This window comes from Pelodiscus sinensis, chromosome 1 (assembly GCF_049634645.1).
Source record: "Pelodiscus sinensis isolate JC-2024 chromosome 1, ASM4963464v1, whole genome shotgun sequence".
NCBI lineage: Eukaryota > Metazoa > Chordata > Testudines > Trionychidae > Pelodiscus > Pelodiscus sinensis.
Window position 1 is genome coordinate 287,346,017 of NC_134711.1, and position 19,727 is coordinate 287,365,743.

Below are 19,727 nucleotides of genomic sequence, written 5' to 3' on the forward strand. Positions count from 1 at the left end.
CAGTGATGCAATGTCAAACACCAAGTAGGAGAAATCTGTTCCCATCTCTAATATAAACACCCATCCCTGTGAGGGCCAGGTGCCAAGCAAAATAGCAGAATTAGGATGGTCATATAAAATATAAAGGCCAATAAAGGGGTGAGGCGAGAAAAATCACTATTTTAGAATCCTCTCCCCCCATTCCTGGATACTGAAATGGCTAAGGGAGAGTGACTGCTTCAGCCTGAGAAATCAAAGCTCCAAAGGCGTGATAGGATTTTCAAGCAACAATTGTACAGTAATATATAAGGTGGAGTATTGGGTAGGGTGAGTACAAAGCCACAACCACCTCGTAATATTTTGACATGAAAAAGTGTCAGTGCACGCTTGTGTCTCCCAAAGCAGAGTTCTTTGCTACACATATTTTCATTTCCAGAAACCCTGCTGCTTGAGATTGTGGCTGTTCACATTAGACAGGTGAGTTTAGTTACAGGAATATAGGACGCAAAGATAGGGGCAGCTGGACATCAGACTATGGTGGTAGAACAACATCTGGGGCAACTTAAATGATCTAGAGCTAAAGATAAAGCCACAGCAACTTCCTTCCTAAATCATTCTGTCATTCTTGTGCTTGGGGTATTATTGTAGTGTTTTCTTATCGGCAGATGGTCTTTCATATTGCATGTGGTAGAGGACTGAAACACAGGCGGCGAGTTACAAGCAAGCCTTGCATAGGGGACCTGGAAATCTCAGGGGCAGGTAATAGCAGACAACAGCCTTTCACCTCTCCTGCACTAGAGCAAATCTACCGTTGGCCAGTAGTGGCCAAAGTTTGCTCCCATCTGACTGGCCTGGGTGTCATGAGAATGGGGCAGATGGGGGAAGCATGTAGCTTGACTTTAGCTGTCCATGCTGTACAAGTCAGTGGGTAAATAAAGATCTACAGACTGTAGGGCTTCCATTCTGGCACTTTCCCTAAACATTAAGTTTTATGTGTGTGTATGTGGGGAGGGAATAATAAGCCTTACCCAAGAAAGCCTTGTCTTCCAGTGTATTATGTTCAACTGATTGTTATATTTGCCTTCCTATTAAAAAAAAACCCTTTCTTTTGTCAATCGTGCATGGTTTTGGCAGCTTTTCTGGAACCATTTCGATTCATAAATTGTATTTTACCCCTTCTGTTGACATAAAAGGGCACTGGGGATTTGACTTCACTGTCAATGGAACAGTTAGAATACTATGCAAAGCGCCCTTGAAATCAATGTGATTCTCCTATTAGATATACTATGCACATAAATTGTAGAAAGAAGAATCAATATGTATTATAAAGTATGTTAAGTCAGTGCTAAACCTGCAGTACGGCCACATTTCATGTCTCAACATGAACCTCTCCTTCTTTCTCTCAGACAGTTTTGAATTTTTAGTAATTGTAATACACTGTATTTGTGAAAGCTCTTCGTTGACAATCCTAGAGACTGAAATCCAAACCAGGGCCTGGTGCTGCACCTCATTATATAGTCTTATGCTGATGTACATCCAGCTAAGATCCAGTGGTAGAATAAGCTTCTTTCCCAACCTAGGTGCCTAAATTCCAGCCTTAAGAGACCACCAGCGTGGACAATGATTAAAGATCAAAACAGGGGTGGAAAGCTCACCAGTTTTCATGGCTGCCATCACAAGTTTTGATCTTAAGTGATGAACATCTTGTGGTGATGCACCACAGCAAGAAGAGATTGGTAATTATCTGGGGTGGGTGGAGGGGGGGGGGGGGGTATTGCTTTCATCCTCCTGTTGTTTGAGGGCTGAGAGGGTCATAAGAGGCATGGATCTGAAAGGAGTTCATGTCCAAAAACAGGTTATAATCCACCAAAAAAAAAAGTATGAAATGTTGGCACCTACATACAGGCACATTCCTGATTCTCTCAATCCTCTTTCTGAATATGCCATTATTTAAGATTGGCAAGAAGAATCTGCACCACTATCACACGGCAACTGGGGGGAGTCCTACCTATGTGTATTTTGAAATAGTGATGCATTTCTGGAGATAAAGCAAGGGAATTCAGCTTAGCCTGGCACCTGAGAGAATTCTTGATACATTACTGCTACTGGCACCAAAACTATTTTGAAAAGGGCAGAGGGATATGATTGGCCAGGTCAAGAGTTTTTTTAAAAAAACCTCATTCGCACACAAAAAAAAATTCATTGCAAAAAACTAGAGGGGCTTTAATTGATTTCTTTGTCTTTGAGCAGGAAATATCAATTAGGATGAGGTTATGTCCTAGCTTAAAAGCAGAGTGAGATTTATGTGAACAATCAGTTTTAGTTGCAGAGAATTAATCTGGTGTTGGACTGAATTACTTTTCTTATATGTCATTTGTCTCCTGATACCAAATTGTGCTACAGAGCAGGGGTATCGCTAGTAAATTTGGCTTGTAGTTGTATTTCCGAACTGGAACAGCACAAATACAGACAGGTGAAGGTTTGGATTCAGTGGCAGTAAATACACCCAACTGGGCTTATGTGACATAATATTTTACTCCAATTTCTTATACAAATTAAAAAACCTGGTTCGAGGAAAATGATTGGAAGCTAAAAAGCCAGAACCATAATTATTTGCTGGAGCTATATATTACCTCTGTGATCATGTCACTGTAAAAAAAATCCAACTATAGACATAGCAGATAGTTTGAAAATGGACTGATATATGAACAATGAGCAAATGGAAAGCCAAAGTCTATGCTGCTGAAAGTCAACATAGCTCCACTGAAGTGAATACAACCTGTTTACAGCATGCAAGGATCTCGTTAGTAACCTTTTGGTTTCATAAGTGAATCCTACCACCTTCAAAGTTCTCAGACTGACTATAGTCAGCATGGTCACAGCATTTCTTAGGGAGCCTCACTTTTGACCTGGTGAGAGAGGGTGTTCAGCCCATACTTACACTCAAAGGGTTAATATAGCCTAAGAAGGGGTTAATTAACCAACAGGCCACAGCTGAGAAGAACCAACTGGCTAAGCAATCCCCTAATTGAATGAGGAAGTCCAGCTGATGCAGAAGGAGATGAGCAGGAACTATAAAGGCAGAAATTTGGCAGGAGAAAGCAGCTCTGAGGGGAAAGTGTGTAGTTGCTCCCCAGGAGATGGGTGGTATGACCGGCAAGCTCAGAAGGTGGCTAACCAGGAAGGCTCGGCTTGGATCAGCAAAAAGCAGTAAGGTCTAGGAGAGAATGGCCCTTGATTACTGGCTAGAGGATCCCTGAGCCAGAACCTGGAGTAGAGGGTGGGCATGGGTTCCCCTGGCAACCACTGAGGGAGTGTATTGTGTGGCAGTGAATGGGAAGAAGACTGCCTCAGATTGCTGAAGGGAGAAGTGGCAGCAGTAGCTTGTGGAGGCAGAGAGGTGCTGCCAACCCACTAAGAGCTGTGGAGACAGAGTGTGTGGCTGTAGGAAGGGGTGTTGACCTTGTGAGCTGTTTCCCCTGGATAACCAGGAGGAGGTGCCATACCTCAGGTGAGTAGAGCACCCTGTCATGTATCTGTGTTTAAAGTTTTCCCTCCTGATTGCTCATATAATGCCTGAGAGGAAAAAGCCACAAAGGCAAGACCCTAATTCCAGATTTAGAACATCTTAAACAAAAGCAAGCTTAGTAGGGGAAACAATACAAAATCATTAAACATGGCTCAGATTAAATGTCTCTGAGGGTGTGTCTAGACTACATGCCTCCTTCGACGGAGGCATGTAGATTAGCCAGATCGGAAGAGGGAAATGAAGCCGCGATTAAAATAATCGCGGCTTCATTTAAATTTAAATGGCTGCCCCGATCTGCCGATCAGCTGTTTGTCGGCAGATCGGGGGAGTCTGGACGCGATGCCCCGACAAAGAAGCCTTTCTTCATCGACACAGGTAAACCTGGTTTCACGAGGCTTACCTGTGTCGATGAAGAAAGGCTTCTTTGTCGGGGCATCGCGTCCAGACTCCCCCGATCTGCCGACAAACAGCTGATCGGCAGATCGGGGCAGCCATTTAAATTTAAATGAAGCCGCGATTATTTTAATCGCGGCTTCATTTCCCTCTTCCGATCTCGCTAATCTACATGCCTCCGTCGAAGGAGGCATGTAGTCTAGACACACCCTGAGTGAGCTACAGCCTCATGCTGCAAAGTTCTGCACTTTGAGTCCTTTGTTTACTTCCACGTGAAGGAGGCTGGATGTCCCCTACATCAGTCTAGTACTAGCCTGGGGTTACATGCAATTCAGCGTGTATGTGTGCATATCCAGCATGATGCAGGGTGCTAATTCTCCTGCCTTTTCCTGTAGGCTGATTTCCCCACTCCTGTTTCTTGTTAGCCTATGTGAAGGTCACTGACTCATTCTTGATCAAACCTCAAGATATTGGATCTAGCTGAGCTCAGATAACAAGACTGAAGTTTCTCCAAAAGGCTTGTGCTGGTGTCCTTTGCATCTCTGATTCTCAAGCAGGGTATGTGTACCCTCAGGGGTACATCAACACATCTAGATAGGTACCTAGCTTTACAACAGGCTACATAAATAGCTCTAGTGGAGACAGTACAAACTAAAATTTCATACAGATAACGACTTGTTTATACTGCTTTCTATATTATACACTGAAATGTTAAGTACATTATTTATATTGCAATTGATTTATAATTGTGGCAGAAATGAAAGGCAAGCAATTTGTTAGTAATAACATGTTGTGACATGTTTTTTTTTGTATAATTTGTCTGATTTGTATGCAAGTTGTTTTTAAGTGAGGTGAAACTTGAGGGTACACAAGACAAAACAGATTCCTGAAAGGCATACAATAGTCTGGAAAGGTTGAGAGCCACTGCTTCACACAGCCCTTCTGACTGCAAGGAGGCAGAGGGGAAAACTGCCCAGGGGCCTATGCAATTTAAAAGGGTCCAGAGCCCCTGGCCATTTCTGCCAGCATCACATCCAGACTAAGGCAGGTTTCCTGCCCACCCGTGCTCCACACTAGTTCTGGAAACAGCTGGCACCATCCCTGTGGCACCTGGGGATGTTTCTGTGCATGCTGTTGCCCCATTCCAAGAACGGACTCCACAGCTCCCATTGTCCAGGAAATGCAGCCAATGGGAGCTGTGTGGGGCAGTGCTTGTAGGCAGCACAGTGTGGGTTTACATCACTTGGCACTAATTCAGCAATCTTTTGATGTCCACTGGCACTGGGCATAAAGTGTTTATAAGGGTTAAAGTAATCCTCTGGGTCTTGTATGTACAAAGTTTCTAATAAAAGCCTGTGTTGTACTGGTTATTTTGCTTTGTCTCTACAAACCTGTTATGATCTAGACAACCCCTTTTTTTCCTACAACTTTTTTATTCACAATCATCTGAATCTATTAAGTTATTTTTGTTTTCACTATGGCTATATGTAAGTGCTGAGACAAGCAGAGACAAGTTCTGAAGCATAAGTAGTAAGCTGTGGAACCAGCAGGCCTGGTAATTGAGTGTTCAGTGGATAAGGGGTTAAACCAGAAGTGAGCAAACTATGGCCTGCGGGCTGCATCCGGCCCATCCATTATTTTAATCAGTCCCTCAAGCCGCTGCTGGGGAGTGGGGTTAGGAGCCTGATCTGTTCCGCGAATGTCATAGTTCTGCATGGCTCCCGGAAAGAGCAGGATATCTCCACCATAGGGCAGTCCAGGGGCTGTGTGCTGCCATACCTCAAGCACTGCCCCCACAATTCCCATAACAGCCAGTGGGAGCTGTGGGGGTGGTACCCCTGCAGATGGAGCAGTGAGCAGAGCCACCTTCCATAACCTCCATGTAGGAGCCGGGGGGTGGAGGGAAGGATGTGCCACTGCTTCTGTGAGCCGCTTGAAGTAAGTGGCACCTGGAGCCTAAACACTGGAGCCTCCCCATACTGCAGCCTTGATACTCCTCCTATCCTCCAAACCCCTCAATCCTAGCCTGGAGTCCCCCTCCTGCATCCTAAACTAGGGTTGCCAGCCTTCCATGATTGGCCTAGAGTCTCCTGGAATTGTCATCAATTTTCTGGTGACTATTGAAAGTACTCATGAAAAATTTTAATAGGCTATTTAAAGAAAATGACATCCTGTCGTGTGTGGGAGGAAGCTCCTGGAATAGCTTTAGTCAGATTTTGGCAACCCTACCCCAGACTTCTCATCCCCAGCCCTACCCTAGACCTGCACTTCCTCCTGCACCCCAAACCCTCACTTTTGTGAGCACTCCTGGCTCTCCATACTCTGACATGGCCCTTAGTCCAGAAAGTTTGCCCTCTCCTGGGCTAGGAACTAGAGGGAACACTCAAAGGATTCAGAGAGTGGTGTGTGCCTATTGGTAGCCTGCACAGAGTGTGAAGCTCACACAAGCTTAGATGATAGTGTTTGTGTTTCCAGAGGCCGGTGGCTTCAGAGAACTGATCCACAGCAGATGCACACAAGATTTCCTCATGCTCAGGCATGTGGATGTTACCCTGGGTGCCCTTGGCAAGTGTCTGACACTGTAAGAATGGATAATGTAAGAAGACAGGAAGCCAGGGGTTTTTGTGACCAATCTTTCTGTTGCCTTCTCCACTAGACAATCCCTGGGTGAATGTCTGTTCTGATTGTCTAGTTTTAAGATGTTCTGACAACAGACTAATAGCAAGAGCTTCCTTTCTGAGGTCTCCGCTTATGGATGTCCACTCACACTAGGGCAAATGGAAAATGTGGATTTGATGGACACTCTGAACCAGATGGTAAAAGGTGTTCAGGTACCTGATGGTGCTTGTAATAATCCCACCTAGGCATTGACGTGTCTGATTCCCATTGAAATAATGGGAATTAGGTTCCCAGGCACTTTTGAAAATCTACTACACGCCTATCAGCACCTTCAGTTGCCTATATACCTTTAAAAAACTGTCCCTCAGTCCCTACCAAGTCATACTCCTAGAAATGTAAAGGAGTTCTTATAACACCATCCATCACATTTTGGGATGCAGCTATCTGTCTCCTACAAAGTGTGAGACCACTCAGAGCGCCCGTACATGCAGTCCTCTCCATCTATAAATCATAGGACAGCTACTGTCCTGGCACTGACCTGAAGGGTGAAATGATTAACTCTTGGAGGGGCAAATGGGCAATCATGCACAGATTAAGTAAAGAGTCTAGAAACATTGATTCAAAAAGTGGGATGGAATCCTCAGCCTGCTATAATTCATCTGCAGCCAGACTATGGCTGCTTGTCAATCATGAGCAGTATGAGGAATGGAGAACTAGACATGGCCTCTCTCTTCTCCTGTGTGTTAGTCTAAGACATCATGCCATAAATGGGCCTACCCATACTCCCTGCACTACAGAAGGCCAGTGTAGCCCACAAGTGTGTGGTCCCCTTGTTCTAGTTCTCCATTACCTGTTCCCATCCCATGCAGTAAAGGTGAGACACTGCAACTGTTCTGGCCATGGAAGGCCACAAAGTACTTGCCTCTAAAAACTACAAACAATATGGCTTTGTAAACACCAGACTGAACCTCTTACTCTGCCCTTCCTCTTACTAATGCAGTGCTAGTTTCTGCTACGCTTACTCTGCCTGTATATCACTTTGCTCCAGGGTATTCCCACAGAGGTCAATGCTGTTCATTGGGATTACTCACTGAGGTGCTATTCCATGTGAGGTGCAGAATCTGGCCTTCTGCATATGTTACTCAAATATTACTGTAATAGCTCACTTCTAAAATGTGTGTGTGCTGTGCCACCAAACTGCAAGTACCTTAGCTCAGGGTCTAAGCCAGTGTTTCTTAAACTGTGTTCCACAGCATACCAGTGTGCTGTGAGACAATTGGAGGTGTGCTGCGGAGAACAACAGACTTCAAAATGGCCATCCTTAAAGGGGCAGGCGACATTTTTTCCTCTAACTTCCCTTTTGTTTAAAAAAAAAAAAACAATCCTTGGTGTTCCCCATAAAAAACATTGTTTGGTGTTCCTCGGTCTTAAAAAGTTTAAGAAACACTTGTCTAAGCTCAGTCATGCTGATGCAGAAATACAGAAAGTGCATTAGTCAAGGAGATCCCATTCATCTGACTTCTGCAGCTACTTTTACCTGTACAACATGACTGCACAGCATGTGTAAAAGGCTGGCAGACCAAAATGTCTATGTATTAAATCAATTTTTCACAGGGGCAAAAGCCCAAAACTGACCCACAGCAGTGAGAATCAAACCAATGGGTGTCCAGCAGAGTAAACTTGTTGAGTTCAAATTCAGGTGAGCTGATTTTTTTTTTTTTTTAATTCTCATGTAACATCCTTTAGCTAAGGATCTCCATGGTCTTAACAACCATTAAGTGAGCCCAGCTTCTGTTGCCCTTACTCCTGCTGGTTACACAAGCATTCTCCCAATGTCCTCTCTCTTCTACTGCCAGAACACAAGTCAGCCCTTCATGTTTCTCCCTCCCAATTATTCCTCCTCTGTCTGTAAGAGATGGCTTAGAAGAACCATCTTTCAATGCATGGCACACTGTGATCAGTTCAATTTGTCACCCACTACAGTTTCAGTTCCCTGTTGGTGGTGTCAGTAATTAAACTCCAGCCCTTTAGCTGAACATCACTGATTGTTCTTCGAGGATATTTTGGCTAAATTATTTTACAGCGGCTCCCTGGAACTTGACAAAGTCTTAGAGCTTGTTAGTTTTAAGACTATGTGAAGCTGAAGTGTCAGGCTTTATTAATCACTTTAAGCACTTAGCCATAATGTGGTGGGGAAGCGGGGGGAGAGCTGTGATCATGGGGCATTTTGACTTGAGCGATATGCTGGAGATCTCATGCAGACAGTACTAAAACATCAGGATTTCCTGTTACAGAAGACAGTTTCCTAACTCTTAAAGTTTTGCTTCCTGCATGGGGGAATTCTGTATTTGGACTCATCTTGACAAGTAAAGAGGAACTGATCACTATTCCCAAAACTGGGTCTACAAATCTAGCTTAGGAACTTACCAATAGTGTATCTCAATCAGGGACATCCTGAGGGGGGCACTAGGCCTGGGGCAACCCCATCCCACAGTGTTCTAGGCATGGGGCACGGGGCCCAGGCAACTCTCAAATGGCAGCTTCTACCTCTATTCTGCCTCTGCCCCAGCCCTCTCCACCCCTTCTCTGAAGCCCTGTCCCTGCTCCACCCCCTTGCCCAAAGCCGTCTCCCCTGAACGATGTGAGCTGCAGGATAATTGGGGGGTTTGGTGCAAGGCAGCAGCCGGGCTTGTCCTCCCCCTACACACACTCACCACAGCAATGGGAGCCAGAGGGACTCAGCAGCCAGCTCTGCTTTTTCCCCACTGCCCTCTCCCAGCCTGCACTCTGCTTCACTGCAGCAGTGGGAAGTGGAGACATTGGGGCCAGGCTGGGAGAGGGAACCGGGGAAGAGCAAAGCAGACTGCTGGGTTGCTCTGGCTCCCGCTACTGTGGTGAGTAGCAGGGGGAGTGATCCCTGATGCTGCCCCATGCCAGGATCCCATCAATAGGATGGCTCAGGTGGCTACCACAGGGCTCCTCCAAAGTTTGAAGCCTGAGGTGGCCACCCCAATCAATCCTGTGGATGAGACACATCTAATCACAATAACCTAAAACTACAAACATTGGGGGGGAGGTACAAAAGGAAGACAGACTGAATTTGCCCCCACCAGCTTGTGTCATTACATTAAAATCATGCTTAGTAAGTAAGAAAAGCATGATATTGGAATAAGTGAACCAGAATTAGTATTGGAAGCCAAGTCAGGCTGGTGGACAAAAAGAGGGATGGTCTATTCTACTGTGCGTCTGTATCCCTAGGTTCAACCTTTTTACAAAACCATAAAGGGTTTTGAACAAAATCCATGCCTTTTGAAGTGTCATTTGAAAGTTTATATTGTGCTGATCATTATTGTCCTGGTAAAATGTGGGGCAACACTGTATGTAAAGTTGTGACAGACTTTTTAACATTGCTGAGACCTACTCCAAATTTCAAAGAGCAGGCACAAGCCAGTTCCTCAGTCAAAAGTCAACAACAAACAAATGGACTAGCATCTGGTGAGGCAGCCATTCTTTGGCAGGAAAAAGGGTGAGAGAGAAATATTTACATATTGGAATGGAAGTTTCAATCCCACATACTTGTTGCCTGAACCTCAGCTGGAGCTGATTTTCAAAGAAGAGAATTTCTATAAGAAACTGAGACCTCCCCAGAGATTGTCTCCCTTCATATCAATTCATGGAATCAGCAACACTTGAAAGACAAAAGAAGCATCATTGTAGAGGTGTAAGAGGACTATTAACCCCTTACTAAAACTCAGTGAGTTTTTGGTTGGCCAGCTCCCAGTACCAAAAGAGGAAGGGTCCATGAGAAATCAGGATACGAGAAATTTCCATGAGAAATTGTCTCCCGAGGGACAATGGGAAGAGACCAACACTCCAGGCCAGCCTGATTGACAGGTTGGACAGGCCAGTGTGGGAATTAGGAGGCTTGGTCCTATCCTCCCTGTGAGCTGGGATTTTCTGGATATGAGTCAAAGGGGGAGAGAGAGCTAAGAAGATTAGCAAGGGGTCCAGGCTGTGCTGACAGGCAGACCTGCAGCGACAGAGCCAGACACACACAATCCAAGGAGTGCAAGCTGCGCTGAGGAGCAGACCTGCAGTGACCAAAGCCAAAGAGGTCAGAGAACCAACACAAGAAGCTGGAGGCTGGCAAAGCAGCATAGTTTGGAGCTGGGGGTAGTGAGCAGCTGGGACCAGCAAAGGGGGGAAAAGAGGCTCTGGGCAGGGAGACGCCACCAGCCAAGAGGCCCTGCAGGCCAGACTTGGAAAGGGATTGTAACTCCAACTGGGAGAGGGGTTCTGTCACATAGAGCCTGAAGTCGTGTGGTCACTGCCAGAGCAAGCATGTCCAACTTGCAGCCCCCCCCCCCCCCCCCGCAGCACAGCCAGAGCCTGAGAGCCCTGGGACCTATAAGGAACAGACTGAACTGTCCTTATACTCTGCAAACCACTGTTTGTGATGTCCCCGTGCTACAGAGCAGGACTGTGTGCTCTCTTTTAACCTTTCTCGTTTCTTCCTTATTCTTTTCTTTTCAATCAGTTGCTGTTTAATAAATTGTATTTACTTTGAGCTATATGTAATGATCACTGGATCAAGAAAGCATCCAGTGTGAAGAAAGCACCCCGGAGTGGGGATACCTTAGCCCTTGCCTGAAGTGACTACAAGGTCGGGGATTAAGCCCCAGAAAACCTGGGCCCAGTCTTGTTGGGATTTCAAGGACTCTGCTACTCAGAGTGGTAGGGGAGCTCTCAGGGTCAGGGAGTCCGTGAGGTAAAGGAAGCGGGAGTGGGGACTCAGATCCTTTCTCTGGTCCATTTCACTGGGGTAGTATAGAGGCTAGGAAAGTTTCCCCACACTAGCGGGACCATTCCCCCGCTTACACAGGGATGGGGTCATGGCTAGAACATGTGGTGAGAGAGCTTTTTGTTTTAAGTTCACTAAGCTTGTTAAATTAGATATTTTCATTTTTATCTGTAACCAATTTTGACTTTTATGCCTCATTACTTATAATCACTTGTAATTACAATCCTTCTGTAGTTAATTTATTTTACTGCTTGAGCTGGGCAGTACAGTGTTTGGATGTAAATGCTTGTTATCTCCAGTGGAGTTTCCTGGGGTTTGTATATAATTTTTTGTTAATGAAATGACTTTCTATGAATGTGTATTGTCACCAAAAATATGAGTCTTCTCTGGACAAGTTGGGGACTGGTAATTGTAGTCCAGGGGGCTAAATTACTTCCATATTCTTTGCTTTGCATTATGTTCTACTTTAGTATATTCAGCAATAGTGCAAGGAACCTACAGACTTGTGTTCTTTTAGACATTGACTTTAGCAGTTAGCATGAGGCTTGAAGTCTATAAACTTTGGTGTAGATAAACTTTAGTAACCCATACGTTTTGTGGAACTGGAAGTAGAATGAAAGGGAGAATTTTGTCCATAATGACAACAGCCAATCATAGAAACATAAATATCAGCTTCTGGAAAGTTTTGGATGGAATATCTGACTGCAAGAGGGCCATGGCACTGAATTAATTTGTAAGGCAATGGAGTAAAATCATAATTATAGTAAGCTACAGAAGAATACCTTAACATTGGTAAGGAAAGGAGATAGGAAGAAGGGAGAAATCCCTACTGAATATGCAAGAAACATGTAACAACAGTGCCATTTTGGACTGCCTCTCCCTACTACTGCCCTCAGAAGTGGTGCTGTTCAGTGATAAAAATGATCACTTAAAATTTACAGAAGACTCCAGAATTGGAGGAGTGTTAAATAACAAAGAGGATTGGTCACAGCAGAGTGCTCTGGATCACTTGCTAAGAGGTGCACTAGCCAACAATAAGGGGATGTCTACACTGCATCCCTAGTTCGAACTAGGGATGCAAATGGAGACAATCGAACTGGTTAATGAAGCAGGGATTTAAATATCCCGCGCTCCATTAACATGATCTCGCCGGCGCGCTAGTTCGAATCACAGCTGATTTTTTTGAGGAGTAACATTAGTTCGGACTAAGGGCTTTAGTCCGAACTAACGCGTCCCGGCACGCACTTCCTGGTTCGAATCAGCTGTGATTCGAACTAGCGCGCCGGCGAGATCATGTTAATGGAGCGCGGGATATTTAAATCCCCGCTTCATTAACTAGTTCGATTGTTCCATTTGCATCCCTAGTTCAAACTAGGGATGCAGTGTAGACATACCCTAAGTGCTTTAATATAGCTAAATATAGAATGTAGGCCCTATATACAGGCTAGCTGGGAATCTATAACTCTGACAAAGATTTGGAGGTTGTGGTGGATAATCAGCTGAACATGAATTCCAAGTGCACCCGGGCTAAAAGGGTTAATGTCAGGAATGCATAAAGGGGAACCTGGAGTAGGAATAGAAGTTATTTTACCTCTGTCTTTGGAAAACACTGTTGAAATAAACAATTCAAGAAGGATATTGACAAATTGAAGAGGCTTCGGAGATGAGCCCCAACAACGATTAAAAGATTAGGAAACATGCCTTTTAGTGATAAACTCAAAAAGCTCTATGTAACTTAAAGAGCAGGTTAAAGGGTAATTACATAGGGTATGTCTACACTACAAAGTTAATTCGAACTAACGGACGTTAGTTCGAATTAACTTTGATAGGCGCTACACTAGCACTCCGCTAGTTCGAACTTAATTTGAACTAGCGGAGCGCTTAATTCAAACTAGGTAAACCTCATTTTACGAGGACTAACGCCTAGTTTGAATTAGCTAGTTCAAATTAAGGGCTGTGTAGCCACTTAATTCGAACTAGTGGGAGGCTAGCCCTCCCCAGCTTTCCCTGGTGGACTCTCTGGGCACCACCAGGGAAACTTGTCTGCCCCCCTCCCGGCCCCAGAGCCCTTAAAGGGGCACGGGCTCGCTATGGTGCCCGTGCCAGGTGCAAGCCTGCCAGCACCCAGCCAGCAGACCCTGCACCTGGCACGGCTCGAGCCAGCCACCCGCTGCCACCCAGCCCTCCGCCTCTTCCCGGGACCAGGCTGGCGGCTCCTGGGAGCCTGCCCGGGTCCGCAAGAGGCGGGCGCCTGCCTGGTCTAGTGCAGAGATCGTGGACCTCATCCACGACCTCCGCAGTGGGCACAGGAAAGTGGCCGTCTAGGGCAGGATAGCTGCCAGCCTGGCCACCCAGGAGCAGGTGTGCATGAAAATCAAGGTGGTCCACTGAGACCCCCGACCCTGAGCCCTGAGCTTAGAATGGCTGTACTGGGTCAGACCAAAGGTCCATTTAGCCCAGTAGCCTGTCTGTCAACAGCAGCCAACACTAGGGACCCTGGAGGGGATGGACCGAAGACAATGACCAAGCCATTTGTCTTGTGCCATCCATCTCCAGCCTTCCACAAACAGAGGCCAGGGACACCATTTCTACCCCCTGGCTAATAGCACTCCACAGACCCAACCTCCATGACTTTATCTAACTTCTCTTTAAACTCTGTTCTAGTTCTAGCCTTCACAGCCTCCTTCAGCAAGGAGTTCCACAGGTTGACTATTTGCTTTGTGAAGAAGAACTTTCTGTTATTCGTTTGCAGCCTGCTACCTATTCATTTCATTTGGTGTCCTCTAGTCCTTCTATTATGGGAACTAATGGAGAACTTTTCTTTATGCACCCTCTCCACACCACTCATGCTTTTATAGACCTCTATCATATCCCCCCTCAGTCTCCTCTTTTCTAAGCTGAGAAGTCCCAGTCTCTTTAGCCTCTCTTCATATGGGACCTGTTCCAAACCCCTGATCATTTTAGTTGCCCTCCCCTCTCCCACCCTCTCTCTTCCCCTCTCCCACCTCCTTTTCCCAGTCTCCCCGAGTTTTGTTCAATAAAGAGAGTTTCTATTTTTGAACACACGTGTCCTTTATTTTGTACATCAGGAAGGGGGGCTAGGGAGGGGTAAGTGGAAGGAGGTGAGGGAGGAATGGGGTACGAGCCCCCGATAAGAAGGACTGGGGTGGCTCTGCGGGCTTCTCGGGGTGGAAGCTCTCCTGAAGCCCCTTGATTGATCCCCCTCCCCGCCCCAGGATGGCAGCCTGCGGCAAGTGCAGCCGGGCTGATGGCCAAGTGCTGTGATGTGCCGAGTGTGGGCACTCAGGGCACTCCAAGCCAGGACTGCTTTGCAAGTGGGGAACCCCTGAGAACTGTCTGTCCGGGGTGGGGGTCGGGTCCCTTTAAGCACAGCCCTCGGCTAGCCTGAGGCAGCAGCTCCACACTCTAAGTCCTAATCTGATGCCCTGCCGGCACTGCTTCCGGCCATCCTTAACCTCAGTTCAGGGTCCATTCAGTGTGGACATGCTAGTTCGAATTAGCAAAACGCTAATTCGAACTAATTTTTTAGTCTAGATGCACTGGTTCGAATTAGCTTAGTTCGAATTAACTAATTCGAATTAAGTTAGTTCGAATTAACGCTGTAGTGTAGACATACCCATAGGAAACAAATACTTGCTAATGAGCTCTTTAATTTAGCAGAGGAAGGTATAACATACTCCAATGGCTGGAAGTTAAAGCAAAACATATTCCAGGAGAAATGTATAAATTTAACAGTGAAGTTAATAACCACTGGAAGAATTTACCAAGGGTCATGGTTTATTCTCCAATGCAGACAATTCTCCATTCTTCATTGCAGACAATTTTTAAATCAAAGCTGGATGTTTTCTAAATATATTTTAGGAAGTATTCTTGGGAAGTTTATCCTGGAGAGTTCTGCATCATTGCACAAAGCAGAATTTGTGCACAATTAATATTCTGGGCAGAATTTCCTTTTCCCCTAGTAGAAATGGGCTGCAGAGATGCTGGCCTCTACTAGGAGATGTGGCCTAACTTGCAAATAGATCCTTCTGGTGGTCGGGGGAGTAGAAGCTAGAGGGTTCCAAGCAAGTGCAGTTCCTGGAGTGCCCTAAAGGAAGGAAGCAGTGTGTAGGAAACTACATGCATCCAGCTTTCAGAATCAGGCTTTCTCTCCCTCTGGATCTTGGGAAAGGGGTGTGTGGCTGTCTAGAATGGACAGCTCTCCCTGTGGCTGGGCTGTTGCGGGAGAGGGGGAAGAAAACGGGTAGAGAGAGAGGACTTGGCTTGTCGTGGGAGTTTCTTTAAGTCTCTTGTTACAAATAGAGTTGCTGACAGGCATTTTGAAATAAATTACCAAAATAATTTGAAATTGGCATGACAAACAAAATATGCAGCGTTTTAAAATTGTGCCCAGGGTTTTTAACTTTGGGTGCCAGACTCCCTCAGGGGCAAAAGTGTTATGGCCTGTGTTGTATGGGATGTCAGATCACAATGGTCCCTTCTGACTTTGGAATCCATGTATCATCATAAGCATAAGATGTACAGGGACACAAAGTTCTGTGGTTCTGCTACCTCTTGACAGAAATGTGCTATGTTACTACCTAATGCTTATGGTTTAGAGTTGCTCCCCGCAGCACCGAGGTTACGGTGCTCAGTATATCTGGGTCATATCTTCCCCATAACCCTAGCCAGTTTGGGGCAATCTCAGCTTCAGTCTCCAGACAGGGGCATATCCTCTTATGGAAGGCACAAGATAAATATAAAGGAGGCAGAGAAAAGATGTAGTTGTACCACACATCTCTGACATGGGGAGGAGCATTGCAACAGATATCCACTCCAAGTGCTAAGCATTGAGGCCAGTGCTTCTACCCCTCCCTTGCTAAGATAAATTGGCCCTGTCCAAGTAAAACTCCTTTCCAAATCACATTACAATCAGCTTAGATGACAGGCTTCAAGATATAACATAATTAGAGCTTTTAAATCATTATCCCTTCCCCACAAACATCTGCATGATCCAAGGAAACTAGACTGCAAAGGAGAGAGAAGGGTTTCTCCTGATCTCATTAGAGCTTTAAATAACAAAATAAATAGAGGAAAGCTAACCCATGGCTGGGGGAAAGCCACCAGGGGTTACACAGAGGCAAAGAATTACTTCAGAATGATTATATTGTGCAGGGTTTTTTTTCCTGTGAAATGATTTTCTATACCCCTCTCCCTCATTTTCTCCTGGACTCCATAACTCCAGTACAAATGCCTGTAGTTATTCAGGTAGACATGTCTAACTTCACACTGCATGTGTAATTCCAAGGTGGTTTTTTTTGTAAATTCAGATGTTCACACCTTATTTGTTAGATTCAGGCTACTGCAAAATAGGCTTATTCAGAGCATTGTGCTCGGAATTAGACAAAATCTCTCTGAAGCTGGTGGGCACAACAGCTCCTATCATTCAGGAGAAACCTAAAAAACAACAACCAATAGAAGTCACCACCCAACAAACAGGTTCCATATAAGACTGGTCAGAAGTCTGAGCTATGGAGGTGGAGTGGTTTTATTGAGAGTTGAATGCAAATAGGAGGGGAAAATATTGGTTGATGGAACTGGGTGTATGCACACACCCGGGGTGCTTGTCTATACACGAAATACTACAGTGGCACAGCTGCAGTGCTGCAGCCGTGCTCCTGTAGTGCTTAAAATGTAGACACTAACTAAACTGACAGAAGGGGCTCTCTTGTTGGCATTGTTAATCCCTCTCCAGGAGGCAGTAGCTAGGCTGATGGAAAATGTCTTCTGTTGACCTCATTATCTACATAAAAATTTAGGCCAGCTTAATTATTGGGGCTTGGGGCTATGATTTTTCACATCCCTGAGTGACATCATTTAACTGATCACATTTTTTAGTGCAGAGCAGAACATGTTTTTTGGCACTTTTGCTTCTCGTTGGATTTCACAAGTGCCACGGGAGGCAGAGGTGGACAAAAATTATGGACATTGGAGGGGGAGAAGTTGAATTGAACACTTCATAATCTTCACAAAGATTTGGTCAGCTGTAGACATGGGTTACAAGTCTGGAGGAAGAAGGCAAGTGGGATTGGGCAGGAGAAGATTTATATTTTTCCAACCTAATTTTGGTTTTGAATGGAGATGGCCCCAAAACGCAAAGTTTAGACTCAGATGTAGATGTTCCCTAGCATTTGGGAATGTTTGAATCTGAAGTTTCCGTTCTGGTTCGTGTCTGTATCACCAGAGCTGTCCCATCCATTGGACAGTTCTAAGTGGCCACTGAAGACCCTACAGCAGCCACCTCAACCATGCCATTGGCAAGGCCCAGGGCAGCCTGGGGGATTACTTGGGAGGCCTGGCGGGGGGCGGCAGTAGGGGTCAAAGTGACCCAGCAGTCTTCTTCACTTCACTGCCTGTGCTCTGCTCCATCACCTGCTGCATTCTGCTTCATCGCAGCAGGGGGAAGCAGACGCCCTGGCCCACTCCAATCCCCCGAAAGACGCAGGGATCAGGGGAGTGGGCTGGGCCACTCTGCTTCCTGCCGCCATGGTGATCTGGGAGATGGGCAAAGAAGCAGAACAGGCTGCTGGGATGTTTTGGCTCCTGCTGCTGTAGTGAGTGTAGAGGGTGGGGGGGAGGGGGGAAGGAGAAGGAGGGAGTGACACCTGCTGCCGCCCCAACACCAGGCCCCCAGTAAACCCTCCAGCTCATCTGCTTGGGAGAGTGGGCTTCAGGTAATGGGTGCAATGGGGATGGAAAGGGAGTGGAGAAGGAATGGGACTTGGGGGGGAAACGGTGGAGTCAGGGTGGGGCCTGTGGTAAGGAGTTATCTTGGGCCCTGTGCCCCCTAGGTATGTGTATCACAGGTAGTTATATAAACATCTTTCTTGCTCAGTGACTGATTTACTGAAGAGAAAAAAGTAACCCCCAATCCCAACCTGCGCCCACACACCTCTTCAGATCTGGTAGGGATTTCTTGGAAGTCTGATTTGCAAACTGGCTTCTGGTCTCATTGGATTGGACTGCAGCAGCTGGTAAATGCCACACAATTAATCCCCAAGTGCCAATTTCTCATTTTACCCAAGGACACTACAACAAGTTTTCTTAGCAGAGCCCCTGAAATAAATAGTTCCCGGTTTTGTTACTAAACAAGCTATGCCAGGCAGCTTGTGATGTGTTCATGAACAATGAGAAAATAAAACGTTTTGCCATTGCATATGAACAAAATAGAAAATGCAGAAAATGGATGCAAGAGAAGTGCGCACCCTAACTGTCATTGACTTCACTGAAGTTTAGGCTGCCTACGAAATGTAGAAAAAAACAACAAATGGTCTGGTAGCACTTTATAGACTAACAAAACATGTAGATGGTATCATGAGCTTTCGTGGGCATAGCCCACTTCTTCAGATGACCAGAGTTATGAGTAGGGGATATGAAAATTCGAAATAAATAGGAAACGAAAAGGGGGGGGGCAAGAGAATGATGCTTTGTCTCCCACCCCCCTTCCTGTTTTTTCTTTAAGTATCTGGAGAATGGGTGCTAAACTTAAGCAGATAAAGATCAAAATCAATAGATTGCTAAAACAGGAAGGATACCACTCAGAAAGTTGTTAGCACCTTCAGTGATAGAGTCCCCACCAATTTAAATCATGATTGAGTCCATTAGCATGTGAATTGAATTTGTGTATGTATCATGTTGGTACATTACAGGATGTATGCTACTATGTTGGGAAGACCACAGTGGCCAAACTCATCCCAGGTATAATCTCATTTGCTTCAGTGGGCTTACACCAGGCCCGATAATGTTATCGGTCTTTTCTGTCCATGATCCTATCATCCCCATTTACTATTGCAATGCCAACAGATATCACTGGTCAAACCTGGGACCCATGAAGCTTAGTCTGTAAGTCCCTCCTACACTGACAGAAAGCGATATGGCTCTTAGCCAAGGCAGCAGTTGGGCTAGGTGCCACTAGAGGGAGACATAGCACCACTGCAAGCAGGCCTGGGTTATTCTACCCAGTTATGTCCATTCCACCCACTCCTTTTCAGCTGTTAACCACAGAAATAGCAATAGAGCAGGGAAAGCTGAGCAATGGTGAAATTCTGAAATATAGTCACTGGACAATCTGTAAAATATTGTCTACAGTGACTAAAGGAGGTAGATATCTCAAGGGACTGGTGATAGATAGGGAATTTTTCCCAGCTAGATCACCAGTGTGAATTCCGACCAAGTTGCTAGATACACAGTCATGGAATCATAGAATACTAGAACTAGAAGGGATCTCGAGAGGTCATCAAGTCCAACCCTCTGCCCCCACAGTAAGACCAAGAACCATCTAGATCATACCTGATAGACGTCTATCTAACCTGCTCTTAAATATCTAGAGATGGAGATTCCACAACC

The 19,727-nt window shown here is 45.6% G+C and overlaps 1 protein-coding gene and 1 long non-coding RNA gene across 2 annotated transcripts in view; one reads left to right on the forward strand and one right to left on the reverse strand.

The window, feature by feature from the left end:
* Positions 1 to 19,727, reverse strand: part of SIAH3 (siah E3 ubiquitin protein ligase family member 3) — a 75,193-nt gene that overhangs the window by 29,458 nt on the left and 26,008 nt on the right. The gene's annotated exons all lie outside the window — the stretch shown is intronic.
* The window catches only part of LOC142826492 (uncharacterized), a 98,899-nt gene continuing 82,251 nt past the window's right edge, over positions 3,080 to 19,727 (forward strand). The window contains exon 1 of the long non-coding RNA XR_012900661.1: positions 3,080 to 3,490. This is a non-coding gene — a long non-coding RNA (uncharacterized LOC142826492). The remainder of the gene's footprint in view (positions 3,491 to 19,727) is intronic.